Source organism: Hibiscus syriacus, unplaced genomic scaffold, assembly GCF_006381635.1.
Source record: "Hibiscus syriacus cultivar Baekdansim isolate YM2019G1 unplaced genomic scaffold, ASM638163v2 tig00116994_pilon, whole genome shotgun sequence".
Classification (NCBI taxonomy): Eukaryota; Viridiplantae; Streptophyta; class Magnoliopsida; order Malvales; family Malvaceae; genus Hibiscus; species Hibiscus syriacus.
Window position 1 is genome coordinate 615,278 of NW_024063510.1, and position 18,452 is coordinate 633,729.

The window sequence follows — 18,452 nt, forward strand, 5'->3', positions numbered from 1 at the left end:
ATTATAAAATAGTATAAGTTAATAAATTTTTTAATGGGTAAACTATACGGATGACCACTCAATTATAGTCAAAATTCATTTTGACCACTAATGTTTTAATTTGATCAAACAGATCACTCAACTATTTAATTGGTTCAATCAAACCACCTTCCGGTAAAATTTAACGGAGATAATTCTATATTTGGTCCCTATTACTTATACAAAATGATAATTTAATCCTAATTTTAATTAAATACAACAAATTTAATCATCTAATTAAATTGTGACATATGTCAATCTATAATTGGATGATTAGATTTATTTATAACTTATTTATAACATAAACATATGTCAAAATTTATTTTCTTCCGACATCTATTTGTAAGAAAACAAATTGAAGAAACTTGGCCAACAAGCGACCTTTGAGCCAACGGTATTGGGTTGATTATGTTTTACAAACACAAATATTATTGTATTTATTGTGTTCAAATAATATACTTAAAAATATATATTTTTTAAAGTAATAAAATATTTTAACTTAAAAAAATATTTTTTTATTATTTTGAATATATATTAATAACAAACTATATATTTAAATCTTTTATATATATATTTTCGATTAAGCAGTAATAATATATTTTAACTTCAAAAATATTTTATTCTTTTATTAATTTGAATATATAATAGTAAAAAATATATTTTATAAATTAATAAAAGAATAATATATGTATTTTTATTTAAAATAAAATTTATTTTTTATTTTAAATAAAAATATATATTTTATTCTTTTATTCTTTTATTAATATATATTCAATTTAATAAAATAATATAATATTTAAGCTAAAATATATTATAACTGCTTAATTGAATATATATATATATATATATAAAAGATTTAAAAATATATTTTGTTATTAATAAATATTCAAATTAATAAAAGAATAAAATATTTTTTAAGTTAAAATATATTATTACTGCTTAACCGAAAAAATATATTATTACTTTAAAATAAAATATATTTTTAAGTATATTATTTAAACACAATAACTATACAACAGATACATGTTTTGTTGTAAAACATAATCAAGCCAATACGCTTGGCTCAACGGTCGCTTGTCGGCCTGATTTTCAAGACTCCTTCGAATTCCTTCTGCGTCGAGTTTCTTCAATTTGTTTTCTTACAAAATAGCGTATCACTGATTGGAAGAAAATTAATTTAATGAATTAAAAAAATTATAAATAAATCTAATCATCCAATTATAGACCGACGCGTGTCACAATTTAATTAAATGATTAAATTTATTGTATTTAATTAAAATTAGGATTAAATAATCATTTTGTGTAAATAACAGGGATCAAATATATAATTACATTTCATAATTCGGAGTTCTTCTACGGAAACTACTCTCAACCTGGTGTTGGGGGCAGCTTACTATCTTACCTCCCCCTTACCCCATTACATATGGGAACAAGGGACAACCAAATATATAATTATTCCAAAATGTTTAAGTGACACGCCATTAACTCCATTAAATTTTAACGGAATGTGACTTGATTTAACCATTTAAATAGTTGGATGGTATGTTTGATTAAATTGGTAGTCAAAATGATTTTTGACCATGGTTGAGTAGTCAGCCTTGTAGTTTACCCTTTTTTTATTTGGAATCAAACTATCATTTTTAACTTGAACCATAATCCAATTACATAATGATAATGTTATATGATACAAGAAATATGCTTACATGATCCATTTTATATACCCCTAGCTTTAAAATAATTAATTATACCAATATTTTTTTAAGTAAAATTATGATTAATCAAAATTTGGATCATATTGAAACGCTGTTTGGAACTCCCCTGCCTGTCACCCCAGGCTCTGAGCTAGGTGCAAGCAGCTCATATGGTAACACCCCAGCTCCACACCGGTTCTTCAGCCTATGATCGCCGTTCCTTTTCTCTATCTCCTTTTCGACCTGTTGGATCTCCGCTGCGAACCTGTAAAATGCTTCAATTATCTGCGCATCGCCCGACCAAGTCGACGGCTGCTGTCGTTCCCCCAGGTATTCCTCGTCGGGCGAGTGTGTCAAGGTGTCCACCACGGCCATGAATTTCGTAGCTTGTAGTAAACTCGGCAACGCTGATAGGAAATATTTTGTGGATCGGCTACGAAGTTAGCGTAATCGGTTATTTTCTTCGGGAATTAATCTTCTCATTAGAGGTGGACGTTCGGCACGTAACCACCGTAAGGGTACTGTCCGAAATTGAGTGCGGCATGTTGGGCCGATGCGAGCCAAATGATGGTGGTGAGGATGGAGACTAGATCGTCAGGGGTGTTCAATGTTGGCCACCAGTCCTCGTTGCTCAGATCGGCGTGGCCGACGTGGACGGACTCATGGTACCAGCGTTGTAGCTCATTATCATTGCAGATTAGGCTTGAATTCGGATAGTAACGGTTGACATAGGTTCGGACCCAATTCTCAATCGCATTCCATATGAGTAACCCGTCGGAGGCGTAAGGGTAGTCTTCTATTAGCAGCTTTAGGCCATGTGGATGTGTCGAGTCAGGTACTGCAATTCCCCTGCGGATTAGATCAGCAGGTAAGCCCTCCTGGTCGAAGCGCCAATGGCTCCGGTAGGCTGCAGCACTCATCTCCATGCAGTAGCGACCGGGATTGAAGCAAGACTCAATAACACCATCGGCACTGATCAAGCTTTGCCGAGCCAGAGCATTGATCTCTAGTGTATATCTCATGTGTGGATCCAAGAGCTTGAAAATTGGGTGCATCGCACTCAACTGCCTATGTGCAGCCAGTATGAAAGGTTCCATGCATGCATGTGTCCGTAACCTGTTGCCATCAAACCAGCTCAGTTAAATGAAAAGCGATAAAATTGATGTTAAGAGAGTTCAGCTTTACTTACCAGTGGTTAACCAGTTGGTGAACTCCGGCGTCATTGGAGCAAACATGAGCCTTTGCAAGCTGCCAGATCCAATTCGAAGTTGCATCGACCGGAGGCGTCACAACGCTCTTGGATCGGGAACACGGTGCAGTGTGCGGGAGGCTTAATTCGATGGCAATCGGCTTGAGAGTCCCGATACGAGTCAAGAAAAATATGGTACGAGTAGCATATGATTTCCGCCCATCGAGTGCATTAATCCGGTCGAGAAATGGTAGATAAAGGTCATGATAATCCACCATAAACAGCTTATTCTCTTCCAAAGCCTGAAAAGATACTAATTAGCATTATTTGCATCTTAGAAAAGATAGTCGGGAACACCATGATCTGATAAATTTACCTGTTGAACTGTCATGCCATTAAGCTGGCTCGCTATGTGCTCTTCTTTTAGTGCAGATTCCAGTGGACCATAGATCTCAGGATCCTGCTTGCTCACTGGTGGAAACACCGTCATCCGTTCGATGTTGACAGGGTTGACACCGGCCAACACCTGACGGGCGAATTCATCGTCCCGCAACCACGCAAACTTGTCCTCTGCATACGCGGATCACACGTAAAAATGCATACATATTTGATAGTGCACATTGCTGTCATGATGATGAAACAAGCATGTACTCACTGGAAACAACTTTGGGAGTTTCGTATTTGAGAAGTCCTTGGCTGGATTCCTGTATCTTGGTGACCACTTTTGGAAGTGGAAGGCTCTTTACTGCTTCATCCTGTAAGCCTAATTTGAGGAGGAGCCCTTCCTTGTAAAGGTCGTCGATGTCGGAAAACGAGTTTATGTCGCGGTTATAGGCCGAAATGCTGGCTTTTAGCTGCGGCAACAAGTTGTGAAGCACTGCTCTAAGCCTCCCCGCCGAGAAGGCGTTCTGCTTTGACTCCTCAAACTGTTCATCTCTAGGCACATATATTGGCAATGGCTTCTCCACTCTGCTCTCTGCTTGTATGTCTGCAATTTGTAAAATAAAATTTAAATTTTTATTCACAACCTCACGATTTGAACGCTTAATCTCAGTCAAGGAAAAAATCAAAGAAAGAACGTGGGATTAATGGACCACCAACTTTTGTTTTTGTTCAAGGAATAGACAGTCACTAAATGGTGGTCCGTTCCCATTCATAATTGACGAAGAAATTTCACGCTATGATTAACCACGTGTTTTGTCGCTCTTATTACACAAATGATGTTTTCTTGCTCAAAAAGCAGCCTTCTTTATCACGTGCTTCGTTCTTTTCCTTTATGGATTTTTATACTAATTTTAGAAGTATACTTGCCATCATTATAAACTAGATTTAAACCTAATCCAAGGTCATTATTTACGTATCAGAAATTATATATATATATAAAAGATCTATTAATTGATCCATCAATAAAAGATACTTATATTTTTTTCGTCTTGTGTTACGTGTAGGTTCGAATATGATATCTACCTTAAAAATATTTTTACTTAATAAAAAAAATTATATTTATTTTTCAAATTATCAATTTAATCATTGATAATATAAAAACGAACATTTTATAAATATTATCGATATATGAACAAATTTAGAAGTAGTGTCATATGTTAATATAATTGTGTAAAACCCTTTTGATTTTACATTTTTATAGAATCACTGGATTGAGAGAAATCAAATATTGAGGTTAACTCTTTGTTTTTTTTATCCCGAGAATATTTTCATTTTCTACCGGACTTTGATTTCTCTTTATACTGTGTAATTGAATCTTTGATATGTATATATATATATAATAAATGAAGAAGGGGAAGTTAGAGATCTATACTAATTAAAATTCAATTTTAAATAGGATTAATTACAGTTTAGGTCCTCAAAGTTTTGAAAATATATAAAATATAATGATCATATCTATGTGTAACATTAATGTTATATGTAGGTTTATGACATTCATTATAAGCTCATCCATGTATGTATACCTGTTTCGGTAGGAAGTCGTCCTGTTCGATCGTCTTGGGTAAGGAATTTCTTTACCACCAAGTACAGGTCTAGCGAAATCAATTCCCTGTCTGGATTTCCTAAATCGTTGTATATATCGAAGTCGTAAACTCTGTCTGAAAGTTTTCTGACCCCTTTGCCATTGCCCCTGATATCCCTCAGCTCCTTTCTCTGAATGCTCTAAGACCCTTGGGTGTCTCACTCGGTAGATAAGGCTGTTTAAAAACGGAAATTTTAGAAAAATTCTAAAGTTTAGGTACTAATTGTGTAATAAACTCATAAAGTAGTTTTGAAGTGTTACCTGGTTAGAGAAGAAAATCCTTTTACCGGGATGATCTCTGTTGGATTGAACCCAAGAGTTACAAGGAAATGAAGAGGACCACATGCAAATCCTTCAACGGTGATGCTCTCAAGGAAGAATTCCTGGTGTTTGTTTGTCACCGAGATCGCTCCCGGCAACCCGAAGTTCGAGGCCACCGTGAATTCCGCCGTGTAATGAACCCTCTCGGCTTTAACCTTTGCCTTCTTCGACCAGTCCTTCAACACTGCTCCTTTGCTTTTCTTTGCAGCCTTGGTTTCTGCAAAAACGCCACGGTTTTACTTTTAATGGTCAAAAAAAAAAACCCAGGAAATTGCAGCAAAAAGTGTAGAAGAAGAAGGAATTACTTGGATCTTCTTCGGTGCTGATGAGTTCCAAAACAACATTCCTTCCAATCTTGTCGGTGAAAGCATCCAAATGCTTCATTAATGTCTCCTTGAGATCCTCCTTGTTCTTGTTCCTGACAGTTACGGCTGCTCGGACCTTAAACTGAACACCTTTATCGTTTTGGTCGGGCGCAGCCTTGATCAAATTGTCACTGACGGCGGCCACCACAGGAACCGTGGCAGCTCTCCTCAAATACAAACTCCTTTGCTTCGATGGGAGCAAGACAGGGTTAACCAGGAACCGGTTCTGGTTCTGTCGGAACGGGAAAGAAGTTGTCTTATTACTGCTGTCGAATGATGATCTTTGAATCAAGAAGAACCCATCATTTCTTTAGCCGCTGCCATAACTTCCTCTCTCTCTGTGTATCAAAGTGGGTTTTTTCTTTGGAGAATAGGAATGGGAGTAGGTTTGAGCAGAGATTGATGATTTTCTTTTTTCCTGTTTGTTCTTCAAGAAAGAAACGGCACTCTCTTATTTATAGAGTTTGTTAATGGGTTGATTATTCGTATTTGTTTTTTTTAATATGAAAGGATAACAAGTTAATATTGTTTAAAATATTTTTAATAATTAATAACGTTCGTATATTTTATAGATATAATCACTTAAATTTAGATTTGAATATAATTTCTTTTTACTTATAATACAAAATGGTATGCTTTATATTTGATATAGTGTAAAAAAATATCACTATCGTTGATTAAAAAGACACTTTGAGTCATTTTCTTTTTACATTTTGAGCACAACATTTTATTTTGGGGGATAAAAAGGCTAAACGGTTAACGCCCTAAAATAATATTTTGATCTTAAATGAAACGTTGAGGGTCAAAATGCAAAAAAAATAAGAGCCAAAGAAACTATTCAATCAAATATGAGTCTTTTTACCTTAAAATAAAATGTTAGAGCCAAAATGTTCTAAAAATGAACATGGACCAAAATGATCATTTTGATAAACATTGGGGTTAATTTTGATATTATACCCTTATATTTTACAAGGTTTGATATTGTTGTAAAAAGTTAAAATATCTAAGGGGTTATTTGATAAAATAAAATGATTAAGCGTTGAATGATTCAATGGCCTAAATGATTCAAATGTTCTGTATGAATTGACTCTGAATGTAACATGTTGTTTGATAATGGTTATGAATGTACAATCTGAATTATGAATATTTTCATTTTTACCTTTCATAATGATTTATTGTATTATAAGAATGATTGTTTAATAAGACAACATGTGAAAAAATAAGTATTATGGTAAAATACCAGGTGCTTAATGATTCAAATTTACTTTAATGTTGAATTATTCAGCAGTGTTTTACTGTTTCATTCAGCAATATTTTACTGTTTCATTCAGCATGGTTTTCATTCATAGGTGAGAATCAAACACGCTGAAAACTAAACTATCAACATTCAGCACTGAATGGTTTATTCAACAATAAACAAACGGCCCTTAAAAGTTGATGAGTTAATAATATCTTGATATATTACGTCATATGTGAAAACTTTTTTAAAAAATATTTTTCAAAAATCTGTTTGAAAAGTATTTTTATTTTAAAAATTAATTTTCAAACTTTTTTCTTTATTACTTTTATTTAAAATTACTTTTAAATCTAAGACTAATTTAAAAAGTAATAAAACATTAGCTTTAAGACCGTTACTTTTTTAGATTGTACAACTAACTTCTTTATAGCTTTTGGTACCCAACATTTTTAATCATAAAAAGTAATTTGAAAGTAATAAAGATTCAACATCAAGAGGCTATGTTAACTTTTTTTAATTATTTTGGTGTGAATTCAATATTATATAATTAGAGATACATTATGAGAAATAACTAAATAAATAATGATTTTCGAAACTATTTTCAAAATTATGGGTTTTTTTGTAATAATGGTTAAAGTCATCCTCACATGTTGAATACTTTGACAAAGTCATCCATACATTAATAGGCTCTTTGGATGGAGGAAAAGAAGATTATTGGGGGGAAACTTTTCATCGCTTAGGTATTCCTCGATTCCCATCAATATGGACTAAAATACCCTTGAAATAAAAGTATTATTTAAAAAATACCCTTCACTTTATTCATTATCATACATTAAATCCCTTTGTAAAGGTGAATTAAAAACGTGAATTTAACAATCTTAATTTTTTTATATCAATCAAGACCACATAAAATATTGATAAATTTTTATAATTAATTTATAAAAAACAGTTAAAAAATAAAAGAAGATAAATAATCTAATAAAAGTTATGGTAAATGAAAAATCTAAACTCTCAAAAAGGATTTTAATCAACTATTCCCCTCATATATTCAAATATTTTGATATTAAATTGGTATTGAAGATATAAAAGTTTAAGAATTATTTTGAAAGATTTAGATAAATATGATTTGAATATTAAAAGGTAAATCATTATTATTTTTTAAGAATATATAAATATATTTCTAATCAATAAATTAAAAACAAATTCTAAAAATATAATAAAGCAACCCATGTATATTTCGGTAGGAGTAAAATGATTCATCTATTAAAATTTTCATATTCTTCTATATTTAAATAGAAAAAAATGAGATTATTGAGTTTGATAATTAAGTTTATAATTGGTAGCTGAAAGGACTTGTTGAATTTAAACATAAATTTCAACTTTAAAAAATATAAATATCTTTAACCGCTTTGTTGAATTGAAGGGTTCTAAAAACAAAAATCTTAACCTAATATTAACTTAAGATAAATGTTAAAAAATTACTTTTTTTTATCATAATGATAAAAAATATTTTTCATGTTTGACTAAATAGTTATTTTGGCTCTCATTATTTTTTAGATCATTTTGGTCCTTTAACGCTTCGTTTTGAGATAAAGTCTTGTCCGTTGATAAAAGCATTGGATTCTCAATACCGATGGAGCATGTGATCCGAGAACGGGAAGAGCTGCATCAGGTGGAGACGAGGACGGCGAATGGATCAGAGGTTTTGCATGTAAAATTGGATGTGCATCAAGTTTAGAAGCGGAAATCATGGGAATAACGAAGGGGCTTACCTTAGCTAAATCTTTGGGAGTGGAAAGGTTGATAGTGGAAACCGATTCGTTGGAAGCCATTGATGCGCTGAATGGTGAAGCTTTCGATGTTCTGGAACAACACGAGACGATTGGAAGATGTAGAGATCTAATAAAGGAAGATTGGGTTGTAGATCTTCGACACAAATGGATAGAAGGAAATAAATGTGCAGATAAACTGACTAAGATGGCTTTTGATTTAGGAGATGGTATACATGAATTCAGAGAATCTCCCAAAACCATAATTCCTCTTTTGGAAGGGTAGAAGAGAGGAGCTGAACATATCAGTTTGTAAATGTCGTTGGACGTCGATTTACTCTTTTGTACCAAAAAAAAACGAAAACCGTTCGTTAGCAAACGAATACTAAAAATAGGTGGGATTTTTATCCTAAAATGAAACGTTAAGGTAAAATGCTCCAAAAAAATAGAATAAGGACTAAAGTGACTATTTAGTCAAATATTAGGGACCTTTTTGTCCTAAAATTAAACAATGGGAGACCAAAATACTCCAGAAAAAGAATAAAAGCTAAAACAATTATTTAATCAACGTTAAGAGTATTTTTTGATATTATACCTTTTGTTAATAGTTTGAATGATTATAAAATAGTATTTGTCTAAAATTCTTCGTAGTCCATTGGTAACACATACATACCTGACCTCTTTTGTTAATATTTTAATATTAGTTGAAACAAATGTCACCAAGTGACATCTTTGTGTAGATTGATTTATTTAAAATATCAAGATGATTATGTGTTTCTTGTGATTCATGCGTTTATTAATTGGCCCCAAAGGAAAGTTAATATTTGGTCGGATTTCAAGCGACACCTGTGGTAATAACATGTGACAATTATAAGGTATTTATTTTATGTGAGCATTACATTAGTCCAAAGATTAGTCTTTTGTTCGATATAACTTATTGTCAATGTTTGATTACTACAACAAGAGTACCATTTACTGTTAATATTACTGTCCAAAAACTTGATATTGATGTAGTGTTTGGTATCTTGTGATGAGAATTAGACATTATTTTGAATTTTTTTGTTTACTTAAGGTGTGAGCTTCAATTTTATTTATATTTTGTTCTATATTCAAATTAATATTTTTATTTATTGCTATCACAATATATGCTCTATGAAAATACACTTAGGAAAGTAAATATAAAGGAATGGAAAAATGCACATACATAAGGTTTTGGATGTATGAACATAGACTTTGCGCTAAGGAAAAAACAATTCCACCTCTCATGGGGGATAACATCCTTAATTGTATAAAGAATTTTTTGAGATATGAAATTTATTCAAATTGCATAAGTTTAATGGTCATGAACATAACATTTTAGAAGCCTTTAGGGGCACATAATCTGAAAAGATTACTTAGGTCAATGGTTTCTTGACAAAATTGAGAAATATTTTTCTTAAAAATAATAAGGTCTAAATGACATCACTTTTGACTTCTTTGATGATAATAAAAAGTACATTATGTATATGTTTCTTATTGCTTCCAGACTTAAGACACTTAAGATCAAGTTTTTTGTTTGTTTGAAGAATTATTTGTTCTTGTGATTTCAGTGTCGCTTCCTATAGAGTTTAATCAACTCAAAGGGAGAAATGAACTCTAAATGAGCTCATTTTTATTGTGTGCAAGAGGAAGAAAGGTTGAAGCATAATAAGTTTAACATTACTCACTTAAGAAGTGCATATAAGTTAAGGGAAAAATCAGAATGTAATTGTTAAGGGTCGAACTAAAAAGAGACAATATGTTACAAGGTTGTTCTCTTTTGAGATAAGTTAGAAAATGAGGAGAAATTGAATTCTAAAACATTAAGCAACTACTTTGGTTATTTTGAGTGATCCAGAGGTTATAAGTTTTATTATTTCATAATTAGGATTTTTTTTAAGGTGAGATCTATAACATTATTTTTTAGGATGTTGAGTTTGGAGGGAGAAATAAGGTTTAAGGAAATGCTTTTGAGGGGAATTGAATTATAACTCAATTCCTATTATCACTTTTGATGATATCCATGTGTTCATACATGTCGTTAATCAAGAAGTGAATCTAGAACGTCAACTAGATAATATTGAACAACTCTTTATTTAAGATGAGAATTCTTACGGAAGAAAAAAAACTCAACAACCTCAAAGAATAAGTATCATTCAGAAGATTCATAAGATGAGAGGAATATTATTTTAGATTATTATGTTTCTACAAGAAATAATGATGACATTGGAATGATGGAAGATGATGTAATCAACTTTCGTCATGTCATAAACTTCTAGCTCTCAAAAGTGGATTAATATTATGTAAGAAGAGTACACGTTCTATACAAGATAATAAGTTGGAGAACTTATCTCATTACTTGAAGGTGCAAAACTTATTGGTTACAAATGGATATTTAAAACCAAGATGCATATTTAAAACCAAAAAAAAAAAATGAAAATCGTTAGTCAGCAAACGATCAATACTAAAAATAAGGGGGATTTTTGTCCTAAAATGAAATGTTTAAGGCAAAATGCTCCAGAAAATAGAATAAGGACTAAAGTGACTATTTAGTCAAATATTAGGGATTTTTTATCTAAAATTAAACATTGGGAGACAAAATAGTCCAGAAAATAATAAGAGCTAAAATGATTATTTAATCAAATGTTAAGAGTATTTTGATATTATACATTTTATTAATAGTTTGAATGATTATAAAGTAGTATTTGTCCAAAATTCTTCTTAGTCCATTGGTAATACATATACATTGTAGGCACATCATTCGAATTCGTATTTTATAAAAAGCAACATGCTCTTTTACATTGAAACTAATAGATTTATAAAAGAAAATTGTCTTGAATTATAATTTTTGTTCGTAATTACAACAAATATTAAGAAGTTATGATTAGATGATGTTTTCGCATAATTTTGACAATTATACAAATTATTATGAAAAATATACGTATTGACCTTAACTTAGACCCATTTTAATGTTTTTATTCTAGAAGTCGTCGGCTTCATTGTGCGAGTGTAGGGACCATAAATTGAAATGGATGTGCAGCCAGTTTGGTGGGAACCCATGTTTTCAAAGTTCAATGCAGGGTACCTTCCTCTCTTGCTTCCCACAGCTCCACTCTTTTATCACGGCACTTTCTTGCAGTTTACAATAATATCCTTAGTTTTACTAATTGATCCAGTACTACAGGATAGTAATTTAAAGGTTTAATATCAAAATAAGTGTAAACTACTTAAAATCTAAACTATTTTTTGACTCATCATATACCTAATGTTATAAACGTTACCTATTAAGTGTATGGGCCGTCAGCGGTGTTAATTTTTCCCGTTAATGACATGTCATAATCTGATGGATTTGAAATTTATTTTTTTAAATATTATTATATTTATAAAAAACTTAATTTCTTTAAATTATAAAAAAAACTCAAAAAACCTAAAATCTCCAAATCATATCCTTAACCAAACGTCGCCGTCCTTTTCGGCCACGACCATCGCCGCAGACTTAGTCCCTACCATCCTCCTAGTCATAGGTCATCGTAGTTGTCGTCGATTAGCCGTAGAGATCGCATGGGATAGCGATTTTCATAGGATTCACGGGTATAAAACGTTTACGGTATGAAATTAAATAAAGGCATGCAATATAATTAATACACATGATCACGAGAGTTAGGCAGCATATTTCTTAATCGTGTGTCATTGTTCTACATTATACTGTACGTTTATTTTATTTTTCTTAATGATGTGATCATCGTGTATCACTTCATCAAATCTTATCCTTATCGAAATCTTGTCAAGTTCGTCTTATTCTTTGCATTTTTTTTTATTAGTCTGCTGATTTATTTTATACTTCAACTTTAAAGTAGGGGGAAATGACGAAAATAATAAATAAAAAAATTAGTGGGGCATAATAAAAATTCGTAAGAAAGTTAGATTCTATGTGTTGCAGATAGAAGGCATGATTAAAATATGCAACATAAAATTTGTAACATATTGAAGGAAAAATAATATATTCTCCCTTTCGTTTGGGAAAATTCTTAATTTTTTAAATATGATATTTATCTAATATATAATAAATGTGATGAGCTAATTTTCTAATAAATTTAAATTTAAATATTTATGCAACATAAATATCGAACAGGTTAAATTTATAAAAATATGAACTACGGATATGTATAATGTAAATGAATTTGTTATACTTACATCATGATGATAAAGTTAATGAAGAAATAGCACTAGCACAATAAAATGCGAAGAAATAATATGAATTGCAAAAAAAATATATAAAATATATCAAAGTAATGTTAAAATACATAATGAATTGAGATACAATAAATAAAAAATAATTAAAATATATATAAAATAATATGAAGCCGATATAAATGAATATATGAAACCGATACGATACAATACAATAAATGCACGAACCAAACTACCCCAATAGTTTAAAGGGTAGTTGTTATTTCTAGAGGCCTTGTGTTCAAACAAATCGTATATCAGAAGTGTTTGAACGGTCATTGTTAAACGGATTGGGAGTATTTCAAACATATATTATTATATCACTCTGACACACACTCTCTAAAATACAATGATTTAGTTAACCAACACACTAGGAGAAACAAGTAGGAATCTTTGGAGGTGCACCCACTTAACCATGTAGAAAATCTATGGACTCAAACCACATAGCCATTGGTTTGTTTTGTCATGTAAATAGAAATATAAAATTCAACTACCCAACATAATTTAATATTAATAATACAATAAATTATAGAAATTAATTTTATATATATTATGGTAAACCGGTATTCCTATATTACCAACCAAGATTTATCATCTCGTTTTGACCATTAATGTTTGATTGCTTTGAAAATCAGTCTTTTACCAACCAAAGTAAAATACATTAATGTTTGTTTGATTCCTTAGTTTCTTAATATTCAAAAACCCTGACTTTGGCTTGACTATTCGGGTTGCCCAACAAGCAACCCTACAACTCTTGGTCGCAGCGTGGAGCACAAAATCATCTTTTATAGAGCACCATTGAAGCATGCAAACCATGCCAAAGTATTTGACTCATCTGCTCTCTAATCTTGACCAGACTTATTTAGGCAAGATTGAAATTTGTAATCAGAAACGATAAAACAAGAAGTTTCACAGAATTGGATTTCCAAATGGCAAACCTTTTGTTTTTTCTTAGCCCTCCCTTTTATTTGTCAAAATAAATATGCTATAGAAATGGCAAAGAAAAATCAGTAGATTGACTAGAAAAGTCCAAATGAACACCGTCCAATAAAGCGGTGAGAACACCAGAATGACTGGTGTTAGTCATTTTCAAATTCTCAAAGCACCAAACTAATTTTGGTGGCATTTGCACCACATGTGCTTCGTCACAACAATTGTTTTAGTTTGATTCATACATAGTATGAGTCCTAAGATTTTGCAAATTTGACAAGATAACGCTTGAGACAAGTAGTATTATCCAAGCAGTAGAACTCGCACGATATACTTATAAAAGCTTGGCGTCTATAAGTGAAACATGCAACAAAAGCAGGTAGCAGTACTAATTTTCCTGTTCAGGATAAGTGCATATAACTTTAGATACCACAATAACATCACCCAATTCCAAGCATCTGTGTAATGCAATGTAACACTTAAAAACCAAATGGTTCACAATCAAACATGAGTACACTTGCATTGCATGCTTAAGATGGACAGAAAAAGAAACCAACTTTTAGTCCTCCCTGATTGCATCAAAAATTCAAATAAGTAAAGCTAGTAATAATATTATTCACTTTCTAACAAAGTTCGGTGTTTTTATTTTCTGAGGTATCCCACAACAAGCCCTCTGTGAAAGAATAGTTTCCATATCATACTATGGCATTAGCACCAATGGGTGTTAAACAGCCATGTATGTCTTGTATTTATATTAGGACTCTAATATGCACATTCTAGCATTTGAACCAATATGAATAAAGATATCCAGGGATGGATTGAGGATGTGCTAGGGTGCGGTCATCCCTAAAAATTTGAAATGTACATATAGTTTTGTATTCTATTGATTATCTAATTTTGCATCCCTTGAAATTTTATAATTTTACACCCCTAAAATTTTAATATAATTTCCTAAGTTCACAATCCTAGTATAAAATCCTACGTCCGTCTCTGGAACCTTAGGTCAATTTATTTTTCATAGCAAGCCTGGCACAACATGCAAATTGAGGTCAATAAACTCCCAAGAATTCTTGAGACAACTCCCTTCCATAGTGTATTTTTAAATATAGCAGTAGCACTATTTTTATGAATAAACTGATTGAGTCCAAATTATTGCTACTGTTTAGTTTTAGGTTTATTCCTGTTCTTACAAGATAGAAGTAGCAATTTTTTTATGCATGAATTGATTTGCTTCTATTGATTATACTTGAACATTTGGTTTACTCTGATATCATTCTCCAAGAATATGGTTCCATTTGGAGAAATTTATATTACTAAGTTATAAAAAGTGGGTTTTTCCAGCAAAAAAAATCAATTCCAGATTTTTTTATTCTTGCAAGAAAAATGTTTAGCACCCGGCCTCAGAGGGAAAGGGTAAAAATGTAGAAGACAGGAGCAGAGAGTCAAAACCTGGAATGACAACGAAAGAGACCAGGGTTTCATCAAAGCTGACAAAGAGACGTACAGCATGATATCAGATTGTAAGACCATAAACTGTTTCCTTTAATAAAGGGTTCGCAACTGAGTCATTTCTGCTATCATCAGGCCAGGCCATGACCATGAAACTAAAATATTTGGTCGCATTTTTGAAGGTTAATGCCACATGAAAGAATCACATGTTAGAAAAGCAAGCCATAGATGAATATCAAAGATAAAAATTATGTTGTCAAAATGAGTTCAGCCAAGAAACTAGGACCGAAGGAATATTATTCGATAACGTAAAGGATACACCAGTCTTTATGCAACAGGGAAAGTCCAAGATCAACGGATACTACATGATCAAACAAACGATTAGTGGTAGAATTTACAAATAACGTGGTTTGAGATTTTTTCAACAAATACTAAAACCCCACAATGAATTTGGCAAGTTTATCATTTCGCCTATCTAAGTAAATCTTACATTGTGTCTAGGGATGCAACAGATGCTCTCTCTGCCATAGAAACCAGATAGCTGATAGAGAATGGAAACTGATAACATCGATCTGGCTAATCAATCAATCTGACCAATATTTTCTGATTACGTTGGTTTACCTGTTCGTCTAATTACACGCCAATAAAATGAATCAGCTTAAACCACCCAATGATATATATCCCATAGCACTGGTCACCTTGAGAGAAAAAATATCATATAGAGAATTATAAGACCCAATCCTAATATCTTGCTAGGCTGCATGTCATTCCGAGGCAAAACTATAAGTGCCCAGATTAGTCCTGACATGAGAAAGCCCATGGTATAAAACAAGCTGCCATCTTGAGGAACCAAGTACGAGGAAGGACTCTTTGACCAAGCTCCGAGCAGCAATGAGATGCCCAAACCAACAAGTGTTGAACATGGGACCAGCAGCAGCCAGACAATGCAATTTGCACACTATCACCGCCATTCATTGCTAGAGCAACGTTTGACACCAAATCACCCATTGAATTGCCCCACGCCAGGATAGTTACTCCAAGAATGGACGGATTAATTCCAAAATCACACCAAGTGCTACCAACAGAGCAACAAGCTCATTAGCAATCATATAAAACCAGACAATGCTCATAAAAATCCGCCTAATACCCACGAGATTAAAAACCTCTGAGTGGATGATCAGATACGGTATGTTGATATGCAAGAATACCAAGAATGCAACCAGCTGCAGCACTGATAAACCATGTTATCACCCGACTCTGGGAGCCCACATCGCCTTGGCTATTCCACAGAAATGCTAACAGAACAGGAGCTAATGAAACACTAGCTACAGCATATGGTTTCGACCATGATTCTGGATCAACTAGAGGAATTGTTAGCCGCCTTGGAACTGTCAGTGGCAACTCCAGGAGTGAAAACAATTTAGAGCATGAGAATGGTGAGTCATTAGTTTCCATGCCGTCTTCAGTCCAACCCCATGGGGACCTCTCTTCGGCTAATGGACCGGCCTTCTTGAAGTGATTTGAATACATAGCAACATTTGTAGCCCACATCCATTGTGGCAGGGAACTAGGGAGTTGGGGTGGACCATTTTCGGTGTCCACGTCCAGAAGAACTATACTGGAAAGTTTCCCCTCGCTTCCTTGTGAAAACAGACTTCCCCGGACAGGAAGCAATGGCGTAACATCTAATTTCAACCTCCTGGCATGTTTCCACAGAATGTCATTCGCAACCACGGAAAATGCATAAATCACATAGATCATGACAAATGCAATGGCACCCAAAATACTCACCTTACCGATTACCAATACCATTGTAAGTGACATGAGTGTAAAAAGGAAGAAACAGATATCCCTAATGAAGCATCTTTTATCGATCTGGACTCCCTTCCCTTCTACACAAAGGGAGACAGCCCCTACAACAACACAAGTAACAAAACTCCACCACCCAACACACTATTAAGACCCACTCCCCCTGTATCTGTCCCCAAAAACGCAGCTATACTTGCAAACACATCCGGTGCCCCATTTCCCAACGGAAGGTGTAACCCCAGCAACAGTTGGAGGCAACATAAGCAGAAGCGAGAGTTTCTCCAATGAAGAGCAAAAGTAGTCAGCTGCAGTGTTGCCCAATAGGTAGAATAAAGCAGCAAGCCAAAAACCCAAAATCACATAACCTACTATCCTAAATTCCCCACAACCACAATAGAAGAACTTAAGGTAATCAAAGAATCCTTCCGAAGAACATTGTGGATTGGCTTTCAAGAACTCACATTGATTAGCAAAACCCTTATAATTCAACATTCAGCACAAAATGCAGGGTTGCTCGAGCTTACATTCAACTCATTCTGTTGATCATTCCGAGGAGCTAAATTTGATGAACTGGCGTCAAGTTCACTAATTTTTCGACGAATCATTCCGACATTATCAAACACAGCAGGGAATCCAGTTCTTTGTGTCAAATTATGACTAATAAGCACTGACGATTGGGTAATATGAGGATTTCTTAAGGAATCTACCCGGGTAGAAAAGAAAATAGAACCAAGGCAGATAATCCACTGAAAATCCCATGAAATTTGGGATTTTTCTTAGTATAAAGAAAATTATTCCTCATAAATAATCTCGTTGTCTAGAACAAAATCAAGTTTCCAAAAATTTCATTCAAAGAGAATTAGGCTAGGGTTTTCAGCTAACTAGGAAATCCCAGCCTTTGAACTCAGGAGAGAAAATGAAAATGAAATACGTACCGATGATCAAGTAGACAGATTTTAGAGGAAAAACGAAGATTAAAGACAAATTTTATGGCTTCTCTGGGGCGGTGTTTCCAGCGGAAGTCCCAAATAGGAAATTCGTTGATAAATAATGAGTATTTTTCAAAAATATATGTAAAAATAAAAATAAATTATATCGTCAATCTCTAAATTATCATCATCTCTTTTTATTTCGATTATTAATCATTAAAAATTTAATGATGTTATTAATATAATTTTTAGTACATATATATATATATATATACACTTTTTCATCTATAACATTAATTTATTAGTGGTATGAAGAAAAAGAATAAAAAAAAGAAGGAAAATGAAGAAAACGGAGGAAAAATAGTTTTTTATATAGATGCAAAACGATAATATTTTAGTGGAAATTTAATTTTTTTTCCTTTCAAAATGATGTATGTGCAATGTTACAGCGTCGTTAATTATTTAATGACA

At 32.7% G+C, this 18,452-nt stretch overlaps 2 pseudogenes; both read right to left on the reverse strand.

Annotated features, from left to right (window-relative positions):
- Positions 1-1,409: 1,409 nt before the first annotated feature.
- On the reverse strand, positions 1,410-18,012 carry LOC120193262 (annotated as a pseudogene).
- On the reverse strand, positions 1,656-6,006 carry LOC120193261 (annotated as a pseudogene).
- Positions 18,013-18,452: the final 440 nt, after the last annotated feature.